We start from the raw sequence: 12021 nt of genomic DNA on the forward strand, positions 1-12021 counted from the left end.
GAAGACCCTAGAGTACTCAAATTTATAGATAAAGAAAGCAGAATGGAGGTTGCCAGGTGCTAAGCTGAGGAATGACGGGCAATTATTTTTTTAATAGGTACAGAGTTACTATCCACCAGGCACAGAGAAGTGAAGTTAAGGTCTAACAACTAGTTAAGTGGCAAAGTAGAAATGTGAACCCAAAACTTTCTAACTGTAGAACTATACTTTTTAAAATGACCAAAAGTTATTCCAGTGTAACCATAGAAGGAGATTTCAACTAATTATGTAAAAACACCCCAAGATTAGCACCAATACTCGACTTTCTCATATCCAGATACCACAATTATACTTATGCACAACACTGAGAATAGTTGACTTGGAAAGATTAACAAGAGAGAGAGCACAAAGCTTTTCTAGACAACCAGCAAAAACTAATGTGCAGTCTAGGCAACATATAGATGTGGTAAGCAGCCCCCATAACAAAATTAAACTGATTACTCCAGTAAAGCAACTATACTCCAATAATAATGAACTTTAAAAAACGATCACTTCCAAAGGCTTCTTCAGCTAATTCTTAAAGCTACAAAATAATAAGTAAGAATCTCACTGTTCTCCCCTAATACCTCTTTGTACCATAAAAGTGTCCCTTATACAGTCCTTTTCACACTCTTAACCCAACTGAATCTAGAAGACAGCACAGAAGTGACATAACTACAGACACTGTCGTTTTGCTTTTTTAAAAATATTTACTTATTGGGGACTTGCCTGGTGGTTCAGTGGCTAAGACTCAAGGCTCCCAAGGCCGGGGGCCCAGGTTCAATCCCTGGTCAGGAAACTAGATTCCACAGGCTACAACTAAAGATCCAAAATGCTGTAACTAAGACTTGGTGCAGCCAAATTTATTTATTTATTTGGCTCCACTGGGTCTTAGCTGTGGCAAATGGGATCATCAATCTTCGTGGCAACATGCAGATTCTTTAGCTGCAGCATATGAAATCTAGTTTCCTGACCAAGGACTGAACCTGGGCCCTCCTGCCTGCGAGCATGGACTCTTAGCCACTGGACCACCAAGGAAGTCCCTCTAGTATACTGTATTTCACTCCCTTCCTGTGAATATTCTCAGGTATTCAGTCAGCGAGACTAAAGGTTTAATTTGGAAATAGAAACCGCTCAGATTCCAACCTTGGTTATACTCTTCTTGGACACCTACCACTCTGTCTTTGACAAAACTGGGAACCTACGATTTAACTCCAGATACACATCAAGGCTTTGGTAGCATCAGTGAAACAATCAGGACTTCCCTAGCAGTCCATCTGCCAATCAGTGCAGGAGACATGGGTTAAAATCCCTGGTCAGGGAAGATTCCACATGTCGCAGGGCAACTAAGCCTGTTTGCCGCAACTACTAAGCCCATACACAGCAACTACTGAACTAACTGCGTGCCCTGGAGCCTGTGCTCTGCAACAAGAGAAGCCACAGCAATGAGAAGCCCATGCACCACAACTAGAGAGCTGCCCACGCTCGCCACAACTAGAGAAAGCCTGTGCACAGTAACAAAGACCCAGCGCAGCCAAAAATAATCATTAAATAAATACTTTTAAAAATGCAACAATCAAAACAGTTCATAACAAGTGGTACCCCTTTATGTACAGTAATTCATTAGATCTCAAATTTTTACACCACTAGTTAAGCTAGAGACATCTTATTCCTTTGAACCCTCCAGGTTTTTCAAAGTTGCACTTGCTATTTTTAGGATGGTTCTGTCTGGGACTTCACTGTGGGTCCAGTAGTTAAGAGTCCACCTGCCAATGCAGGGGACACAGGTTAGATCCCTGGTCTGGGAAGTTTCCGTGTTCTGCGGAGCAACTAAGCCTGTAACCACAACTACTGAAACCCAGATGCCTAGAGGCCATGCTCCACAACAAGAGTAGCTGCCACTCGCTGCAACTAGAGAAAGACCCAGCACAGTCATAAATAAATGAATAAATAAATAAAAAGATGTTTCTGTTCAAGTAAATACAGCTGTAAAAAGATCCTTTTCCAGTCACCCATATTCCTTGAAAGTTTTCAGTGCAATGTTAATGAATTATACAGAATTCAACTGTGAAATAGCTTTCCATGCACAAAGTGAAGAGTTAAAAATGCAGGCTAATGAAAACTTAAGACTGAATCTTAGTGCAGTAAGAGACCCATATTCTAATTTCCATTTACATGGCAGAAAATAATCTGGATTTAAAATATTCTAATAAAACTTTCAAATTCACAATGCACTCAGGTAACGACTTCAGTGAGCATTCTTTACTAAGTGAATTATAAAATGAGAAAAGAACAGCATTAGAGTAACACAATTTATTCATGGACAGTACTACATGGGAAGAGTGTCATGCTATTCACACCAAATTTCCACAGAAATCTAATATAGGGTCTTCCAGGCACACTGTCCCAGGCAGTTGCAATAAATATGACCAACTCCTTCACTCTCTTTGATAGCAACACATCAATCCAGCCAAATATATGTTTAAGAGTGGTTAGAAGTTGTCCCTCCCTCCAAAATGTTATTCTATTGAGGAAATATTTTCAACATTTTTCACTGGTAGTTCAACCTATTTAGTGGTGAACACCATTCAGGTAACCTTTATGCTTTTAAACAACAGAATACAAATCCCCCAAAGTTTTAATTTCAAGACCAGTATGACTGAAAAAATCAAAGCTATTGTTCCTTCTTGCCTCTGATGCCCATGTCTGTCTGCATGCATCACAGAAGAGAAAGAACAGTGGGGCTTTACAGATCTCTTAGTGTGAAACTACCATCCTTACAGAAAGGAAGAGCTTCTTGCTCCTGGCTCAAGGGATTCTGCTCACACACAAAGCTGAAACCTTACTCTCCTGTTTCCTAGCATGCAAGATGAAAGAAGGTGGAGGCAGCAGCTCAGTTAGAGTTATCCTCCTGGGAACTCATTGAAGGTAAGAGCCAAGTTGGATGAGCTGTGCCATTTGCCTTTGAAGATTTCATGGGGGAAAAAACTACAGCCTCCAAACCAGTGAAGTTTCTAAAAAAACATCTAGCATAATACCACCATACTAGTTCTCTGGAAAACTAGCACACAAAAGCATTTAATTCCCTCATTCAAGAGTGACAACTCTTTTTTTAAAAAAATCAACCCACAGAAGAACTACAAGAAAGCAGATTATCAAGGTGCAGTACTATCTTCTCAAAGAGATGCTCTTCATGGTCAAATAATTTCCAGAAGCTTTGCATCCTTTAGTCATTCTTTTATCACTCCTAATATAAATGTGTATTTAGACATGCAAGGCTTTGGGATCTTATGTTGTAAAGAAATCTGCCTTAACTTAACCCAGAATTTTTCAAAACCCTAATTTGATCATGTAACTTTTTTCATATAAGATCTACTAGGAAAACTATCATTTTCTTGTTTGGTTTGTTTTTGCAAAGGCAAAACAAAACTCTACGAGAAGCGTTAAGAGAACAGTAAGATAACTTCTGGAGTCAGGCAAAATTGTTCAAATACTGGATTCACCACTTTTATTAATTTTTGAGATTTCAGCAAAACGACAACCTTCCTGAAAATTGAATTTTCTCATCTGTAAAATTATAATACCTCCCTCACAGAGTTACTGTTAGAATTAAAACAGCATAAAGCCTTACACAAAGAAAGTACTCAACAAATGAATTTATATTTACATTTTAAAAATTCCCTTCAAGTTTCAAAAGTTGCAAAAATGCATTAAAAAAAAAAACTGAAGAAAAAATTACAGAATCCATGACTGAGGTACTCCTTGAGAAGAGTAATTTCCAGGACTTTACAACCTCTTTAACCCACTGGACTACTGAGAAAGCCTTTAAACTTGCCCTATTTAAGACAATATATAGGAACACGTCACGCCTACTAATGAAAAAGGACATGAACAAAACACAAGTTGTAGAAGTTATTTATGGTTTTGATAATAAAATGAAAGGGCCTACATCAATATAAACAAGAAAAAATGAGTTGTGAGAAAAGCTCAGCTTGTGTCAGCACATAATAACAGCTATATACAGTGCTCTACAGTTTATAAAACATTTTTACATGTGTAATCTCATGTGACTGACAAAGAGACATAGTGAAATAGATAAAACAGCTACTGATTATTTCTAATTTGAGAAAACTATGGCTTGGGAGACTTCAAGTGACTCAACCAAGGTCACACAGATAAATGGAACGAAGACACCAACTGGGTTCTTCTGTCCCCAGAATATAACAAATGGGGCATCTTCTAAATGTATGCAGCACTTTCTCAATCCATAGACTTATTCATTATTTTAAAACATTTTATAGGTGACAGACACCATGCTAGGCACTGGAGAAACAATAGTAAAAAGACATGATATCTCTTTATTTCAGAATGTTGTCAGACCACTGGGGGGATATATGCAATATATACAAATTAGAATGAGATCAAAGAGAAAGTATATCTAAGTCTCTTTGGGCAAGTCAAGGAAGGGTCCCCAGAGAGAGTAGCATTTGAGATGAAATTTGGAAGCTGATCTGGTAACTAAAAGAACTGTATTTGCTCATGTATAAACTGTGAAGGGAGAAAAGTAAAGCTGGAGAGAAAGACAAAGGTCAAGATTTATAAAGGGCCCTTGATATCATGTAGAGTACCTTTAAATGATTGGAAACTACTGAATACTTTTGAGAAGGGGAAACCGAATTATCAGATCTCCATTAGACTATTTTGAAGAGAGTATGACTGATGGTTTAAAAGGGAGCAAGACTAAAAACAGAGAGAACTATAAGAGATCATGGCAATATTCCAAATAAAAGTTGTTATAGTCCTGAACAGCAGCAATGGAAATACAGAAAAAAGGTATAGATTCAGAAATATTTGGAAAGTAACGGGTAAGAGAGAGAGAACTGACAATAATGCTCACATCTCTAGCTTCAATGACTCAATGAATCACAAAAGGGGAGTAGGTGACGAAAATGTTTAGTCTAAGGTAGCAATGGAATACAGAGATGGCTACATCTAGCATACAGTGGATAGCTGGAAACAAGAGAGCTGGCGTTTAGGAGATCTGATAATATATGTGAATATATATGAAGATTTTTTTCCATAATCAAGTGTTATTTACCATTTCAATGGGAAGGCAATCATTCTATCATCATTATTTGTATAATGAATGCTTCAAAGTTCAAAAACATTTTAAGATCCTATATCATGCTTACCACATTTCATAGCTTTGTTATAAACAAACAGATAAAAAAAGTTATTATTATTCCTATTTGATTAAGAAATAGTTATTGAAGGACTTCCCTGGTAGCCCAGTGGCTAAGACTTCATGCTCCCCAATCCAAGGCGCTCAGGTTCAATCCTTGGTCAGGGAACTAGATCCCACATGCCGCAACTAAGACTGAGGATCCCTTGTGCTACAACCAAGACCCAGCACAGCCAAATAAATTTTTAAAAAGAAATAGTTATTGAGTATTAACTATATTGCCAAATACTGTACTAGGCATTAAACAAAACATCAAAATAAATGCAAGTCTTCACAGACTTTACATCATACCAGGGGAATCAATAAGCAATAAATGTAACAAGTATATCAGAAAGCTGTACACTGAAAAACAGAGAAGGATTAGGAGTGAGGGGTGGACGTTGAAGGTCCAATTTTAAATATAGGTAGGATAAAGTCTCACTCAAAAGGTGACAAGGTGACATTTAAACAAAGATTCGACTGAAGAAAGTATGAAAATTAGTCATTTGTATTATCTCTGTGGGAAAAACAGATATTTCCCACTAGAAGGAGTAACTAGTGCAAAGGTCCTGAGATAGAGAGTGTGACTGATGTATTACGGAACAAGCCAATGTGGCTGGGATGGCATGAGCAAAAGAGAGGATGACAGGAGATCAAAAAAGAAAAGGGACTGACGTGACTGAACAGCAGCAACAGAGAAGGGCAGAGCATCTAATACTTTAGAGCCCACTGTAAAAACCGGCTTTTACTGTGCAAGAAATAGGAATTCAAAAATTAGGAGGCTTAGGAATTCCCTGGTGGTCTGGTTAGCTTCCCAGGTGACACCAGAGGTAAAGTACCTGCCTGCCAATGCAGGAGACATAAGAGATGTGGGTTCAATTCCTGGGTCGGGAAGATCCCCTGGAATAGGAAATGGCAACCCACTCCAATATTCTTGCCTAGAAAATTCCACGGACAGAGAAGCCCATGAAGTCACAAAGAGTTGGATATGACTGAGTATCAACCTTCCTTCCTGGTGGTTAGCACTTCACATTTTCACTGCTGAGGGCCTGGGTTCTATCCCTGATTCAGGAACCAAAATCTCACAAACCTTGCAGCCAAAAAAAAAAAAAAAAAAAAAAAACCCCAAAAAACAACAACACAACTAGGAGGCTTACCCAAAATCATATACCTAAAAAATGGCAAAGCTAGGATTTGACCCAGGATTTCTAGACTCTCTACTTGTGTTCTGCTATTCCAACTTGCCACTTATTAGTCCACAACTTCCCTCCTGGGAAGTCTGAATTTAAATACTTTCAAAAAGCTAACTTTATAAATAAATACCTTCTAGGTTAGAGATGCACAACCTCTCCAATTAACACATCTAATCCCCCACAACCACAGTGAGAATTCACTAATTCTAAAGTCTAACCTAAATCCTAATATTCCAGCCTATATTTGAGGAGATTACAAATTCCAGCTTCCTCCCAAAATGAGAGTAGATCAAGAAAGCTTTATCAGGAGACTTACAACATGACTTTCAGATTCAAGTAAAGATAATCTGAATTACTTTTAAAAATGTAAACTAGCCAGATGTGAAAACAAAATAATGGCTTGTGAATGTCAAAGTATTGTCATGTTCCTTAATAGCTCACTGCTAGGATTAATGACAATCAAGTTCACAAACAGTCAAGGAAGCTTCTGCAATTATGATGACTCTTTGAGGTCTGGGATTGACCATTTCATACCTCAAAAGTAACAAAATACTTGTCCTCATTCATCTGTTGCTTTTGGTACTACAACCCCAAACTGTTGATAGTCTCTTGCCAATTGATGGCACCTTAAAGCAAAGACCAGAGGATTTTGAGGGAGACACCAAACATTACTGAGATACTATCCAGGCTGGTTAGGCTCATAATGACCCTAGGTCACTCCTTTCCTACTGAATAACCTCAAATGCTATAGGAATACTTCATATATCCATAAAAGAGAAGGTAAAAGATGAAACACAAAGGAGGAGAATTCTACGGTCCAGAGGCTTTCATTACTACTATGCAAATACAGGAGGCTCTCTGCTTTAAGAACTCTAGAGCCACCAAACCCCTAACCAGTACCTATAGAAAAAGTATCACAGGAATTACTGAGGATAAAACAAACAAAATGGCTAATATTTTTCCCTTCCAAAGTCAGTCTTTTTCAAAAGAAACTGAAATTCCTTCTATCTCCTTTCCCAGGCTTAGCCAATACAGAAGAAGTGCAACTTTGTGTGGCACTGCCTGATAGGCTGGATCTTCCTGAGCAAAGAGGTGGACAGCTTTATGCCAGGACTAGATTTATAGTCAATCTGACTGACTGGGTTTTCTTTTTCTTCTTCTTTCCCTCTAAACTGTATCAGACAATGTCTGGCTATTGTGCCTTAATATATAATGATGCAGGGCTTTAAGTACCGCAAAGGGTCCAGAGAAGAAAGTCCTTGAGTTCCAGTTATAGCTGAAATCATGACCTCTCTAGCAATCATTTTACTTGACCAAAGCTGGTTTGGCTTTTCTCAATGAACTAAATAAGCATTCTGACTGAGTTCAGGGACTGCTTGTCAGTAAGACGGTTCTAAGGGGTTGCTTGTCCCAATGAGGTGGCTAACAAAGAATATGCTCCAGTACAGAAACCAGGATGCCATAGCTGCTATTCCCCTAAATATGCACCTCCAGCTTGATGGGTGGAGGAGGTAAGGAAGGAACAATCAGTAAAATTGAAACAAGAGGCCTGGTTTACATACAACATATAAAACAATGCTTAAAGCAAGAATGAATCCCCCCTCCTAAAAAAAAGAGACAAAAAGATTAAAAAAAAAAAAAGAATGAACCCCAGCAGTCAGGATACTATTATTGATACATTGACTCTTTTTCTTCCACACTGCGGTTTTCTAACAAAACCCAACCTGGAGGTTTGGCCCGGGCCAGCCAGAAAAAGAAAAAAGTTGAGTACAGTTTGTGGTGGTGGGAGGGGGGGTCCGAAGTAAGGAGAGACGTTTATCCAAAAAAGGGGAGGGGGACAGCACACAGGCTTTGAATGTACTTTAAGACTATGAGATTAAGAACAAAATTCTCACATTTCCCTCCCCCACCACCCTGTGGTATTATGCTTAACACAGCAGTAAAAGTTACTGTCATAACTAAGATCTGAAGTGCTGATCAGGGAACCTGGTTAACATTGTTCCTAGACAAGTATTTGAATGCAGCCTCTATTCAGACCCTATTGGGACTGCCTCTAAACAGGAAGTTAACAGACATCACACATAGTCAGGGAAGGCAAACCACAGTGTCATAAAGATGGATGCGGCTGTCAGCTACAAATCACTCTCACCTCCTTGAAAGTGTTCTCAAGTAAGGAACAGGCAGGACACAAGTTCCTAAGCCTCACCTCTTCTCAAACTGGGTCACTCAGGCTAAAGATCCAGCCTTCTGATTCCTGCTGATTATTACTCACCTACTTCATTCCTTACCATGGTGACTATCACTGCCACTAAACTAAAATACTATATTCTTCTTAAAAGGGAACACAGTACTACCAGATCCATACTCCCATTAACTCCTTATTTATACAGTCTATCTGCTTAAAAAGCCCAAGGAAAGACCATCCTTGACCCAGTCCATTCCAAAACAGCCAGAGAAAATATCAGTCACCAAAAAACCAGCACCATTTCCAACAGGTGTGGACCTTCCCTCAAAGTATACTCAGCTCCTGCGTAGCACCACCTTTAGCAGCTCCAATAGTACCTCTTTCCCAACCTAGGACCAGCAGAAATGCCACTCTAGGACAATTCTCTACCAGGACTGCTCCAAGCACCAAAAGTATGAATCCAAGTGGTTATCTCAAGAAAGAGTTTAAGTCAGTGTATCAAAGAAGGAGCAATAAAGTTAGCACTAAACTCCCAAACAGGATAATCTTCAACATATAGACGACAACATACAGACACCGTGCTGATGCAAGAAAACAAAAATCATTTGTATGGGGAGGGGGGCTGGAAGCTGGAGGACACAGGTGAGAGATTTTTCACTTTGGGTCACATTCAAGCACTGTCTACTCAAAAAATAAACATTTTGAGAGGGGAAAAAACATTTTAAAAACTCAAGCATCAGCTCTTCTCTGGACACAGATCTGTTAAACCTGCTTTTACTCCAGCTGCTGCAAGTTCAAATCTTTCTGCTGGAATCTAGCCTGAAAGCATTGCTCTTTTCCTTTCCTGAAATACACTACCTTAAGTATCTCCCAGCTCTCCTCACCTACACAAAAGCCCTCTAAATAACCATTTCTCAGAAATGAGAAAACTGTTCTCAGAGGGCTACCCGATTCTCCAGGTGACAGTGGAAGAAAAAAGGTTGATGGCAAGCTCAGTTAGCATCTACATGCCACCCAGCCACCATCAAAGCCTCCATCTCCACTTCAGCGCCAGCCCTACGAACCAATAACATCATGTGTTTGGAGGGAAGTTGATGCTGGGGAAAAATCCAAAAAGGCTACCATACCTTTATGAAGGGGGAAAGGTGCCCTGGGGCAGGCAAATGGCACCCAAACCTCTGCACTAAGAGGAGCAGCTCTCTCCTTCGTGTAATTGAAAGCGGGGAGGCCAAAAGTAGTCTAAGTCCGGATCTGCTTTAGGAAAGGGTAAGTTCTAGTTCCCTCGGCCCTCAGGCACTGACTGAACTGGGATACAGATCTAGTGGGACCCAGAAGCCCAGCCGAAGAAAGGGATGGTTTAGTCACTACAGAAGACAAGTACCCACACAGGCTTAGACAATTCCCTTCTACGGGAGGGCGAAGGAACGGTGAACGATGAAATAAAGGGGTAAGGTTCTGCGCTCCTGATCCCTTTGCCTATATAAAGATAATCATCCCATGTTTCCCTCAGCCTTAAGGGTCCCCTATTTGTCCCAACCGCCGGCAAACAGAAGACTGAGAGTAGGGAGCGGCCCCCGCACCCTGAGGGCACCACTGGGGGTGGAGAGAGTTAAGGGGGGGGCGCGCTAGAGAGGAAAGGAGGGGAGCATGGCGGGCATGAGGCAGTGAGTTAAAGCGGGGAAGGCGGGGGAAACGGGGCGCGAGGGAGGGGAGAAAGAGTAAAAGGAGAAGAAATGAAGGGACACGAGCTGGGGGCGCGCGAGGCCGAAGTGAAAGACCGGGGCGCGCGCGCGGAGCGGGGGGAGGGGGAGGGGATGAGGTGAAGGGGGAGCGCGAGGCGGGGGCGCGCGGTGCCGGGGTGGGGGGAGGGGGACGCAAGGCGGGGGCGCGCGGGCGGGCGTCGGCTCGCGGGCGCTTCCCCTCCCCCCGCCCCTCCACCTTTCCCTTCCCCCACCTCCGCCACCACCGCCTCCTCCCAGCCTCCCTCCCTTCCTCGCTCCTCACCGCCCCCGGGCGGGCGGGCGGCCAGGCTGGCCTAGGCCAAAGCTCCTCACCTGGCGGTGGCGGTGTAACTCCCGGCTAGCTCGCCTCCTCAGGCGGCGGCGGCGGCGTCGAAAAAGGAAGAGGCGACGGCACAGTAGGTTCCGGACCCCGCTGACGGGACCGGGGGCGGGGGTGGGGGAGGGGGGCGGGCCGGACCCGGGCGGGCGGGCGGAGCAGACACTGCGGTACAGACGGGGGCAGCGGCGGCGGCGGCGGCTGCACCGGCGGCGGCGGCACCACACAAACAAGGACGCTGATTGGGCAGCTGCCAAGCACCTCGGCTCCGCCTTCCCCACACGCCACGACGCCCATTGGGCGACCCTAGCCGGCCTCCCCTCCCTTCTCTTCTCGGCCGTACCAATAGGAGACGGGCTGTCGGGGCTACACCCCACCCTTGACGAGTGAGTGGCTGAAGAAGTGATGATTGGCGTACGTAAGACCCAATCCTAAAGAGAGGAGGGGGATGGTCTAGCGGGGGCGCGTTAATGGGTACCTCGGCCAGTCCCAGACACATCCGGGTCTTCAGCAGCCCATTAAGTGTCGGGGGTCAAAAAATCGCTTCAGGCTGCAACTTTACCTTAGAGACGTTTTGGTCCCCAGGCAGCCGCCGTACCCCACTATCCCCAAACCGGGATTCCCCTTTGGCCTGCTCTCATTCTTCCAATTCTAAAGATGGAGACTGGCGAACGGCGGTGGGGTCTGCGTTGGGTGGTGTTTCATCGCGACAGAATCCAGGAATTTCACGATAGCAGTAGCTTGAGGCGCTCGGGCCTTGCAGTCTGTTTGGGGCGTGGCCTGTCTCCGTCTGCCAAAGGCCTTGAGCTTCCTGGTCTTCATTGTACCCCAGCACGGTCCTGTCGTGACTGAACCACGACTGGGGGAAAAAAGACAGCTAGCCAAATTGCTGAGAAATTACGCCGCGCAGAGCGCTCGCAGCTCCTTCTCTCCGGATCTCTAGTCTGATCAGGTTCACAGGGAGGGAAACAGCCTCCCACTCCACCGACTACACCTAATCAACTCAAGGCCCAACTCCTGCTAGCCTTCCTACTTCCCCGAAGCAGTTAGGAGCGCCTGAACCCAGCGTTTTTCGAACATGTACTATAAGTATTGTTCTTGAGCATCTGAGGTACCAAGTAATAGTGTTTTGGACAGAGACTGAGGCACTGTGCTGTACGTGCATTCTTATTTTTTTAAGAGCTTTCCATGGATTATTTATTCCTTGTAACTCAGTGAGGTAGATACTGTTAGCCCCATTATACAGATTAAGGAAATGAGCTACCAATCAAATGATTTGCCCAGAGTTACATATAAGTGGCAGAGCTGAAATTTGAAGCCAGTAGATCCAGAAAGGGGTTCAGAGA

The 12021-nt window shown here is 43.0% G+C and overlaps 1 protein-coding gene across 6 annotated transcripts in view; it reads right to left on the bottom strand.

Annotated features, from left to right (window-relative positions):
* The window catches only part of GATAD2B (GATA zinc finger domain containing 2B), a 76393-nt gene extending 65448 nt beyond the window's left edge, over positions 1-10945 (bottom strand). For 2 of the 6 annotated variants that reach the window (XM_069542883.1, XM_069542857.1), the window contains exon 1: positions 10672-10945. The gene's annotated coding sequence lies outside the window, so the exon portion shown is untranslated. The remainder of the gene's footprint in view (positions 1-10671) is intronic. The other 4 variants (XM_069542846.1, XM_069542836.1, XM_069542900.1 and 1 more) reach the window with 2 other exon arrangements.
* Between the last annotated feature and the right edge of the window lie 1076 nt (positions 10946-12021).

The sequence above is a fragment of the Ovis canadensis genome, chromosome 1, assembly GCF_042477335.2.
Source record: "Ovis canadensis isolate MfBH-ARS-UI-01 breed Bighorn chromosome 1, ARS-UI_OviCan_v2, whole genome shotgun sequence".
Taxonomy (NCBI): domain Eukaryota; kingdom Metazoa; phylum Chordata; class Mammalia; order Artiodactyla; family Bovidae; genus Ovis; species Ovis canadensis.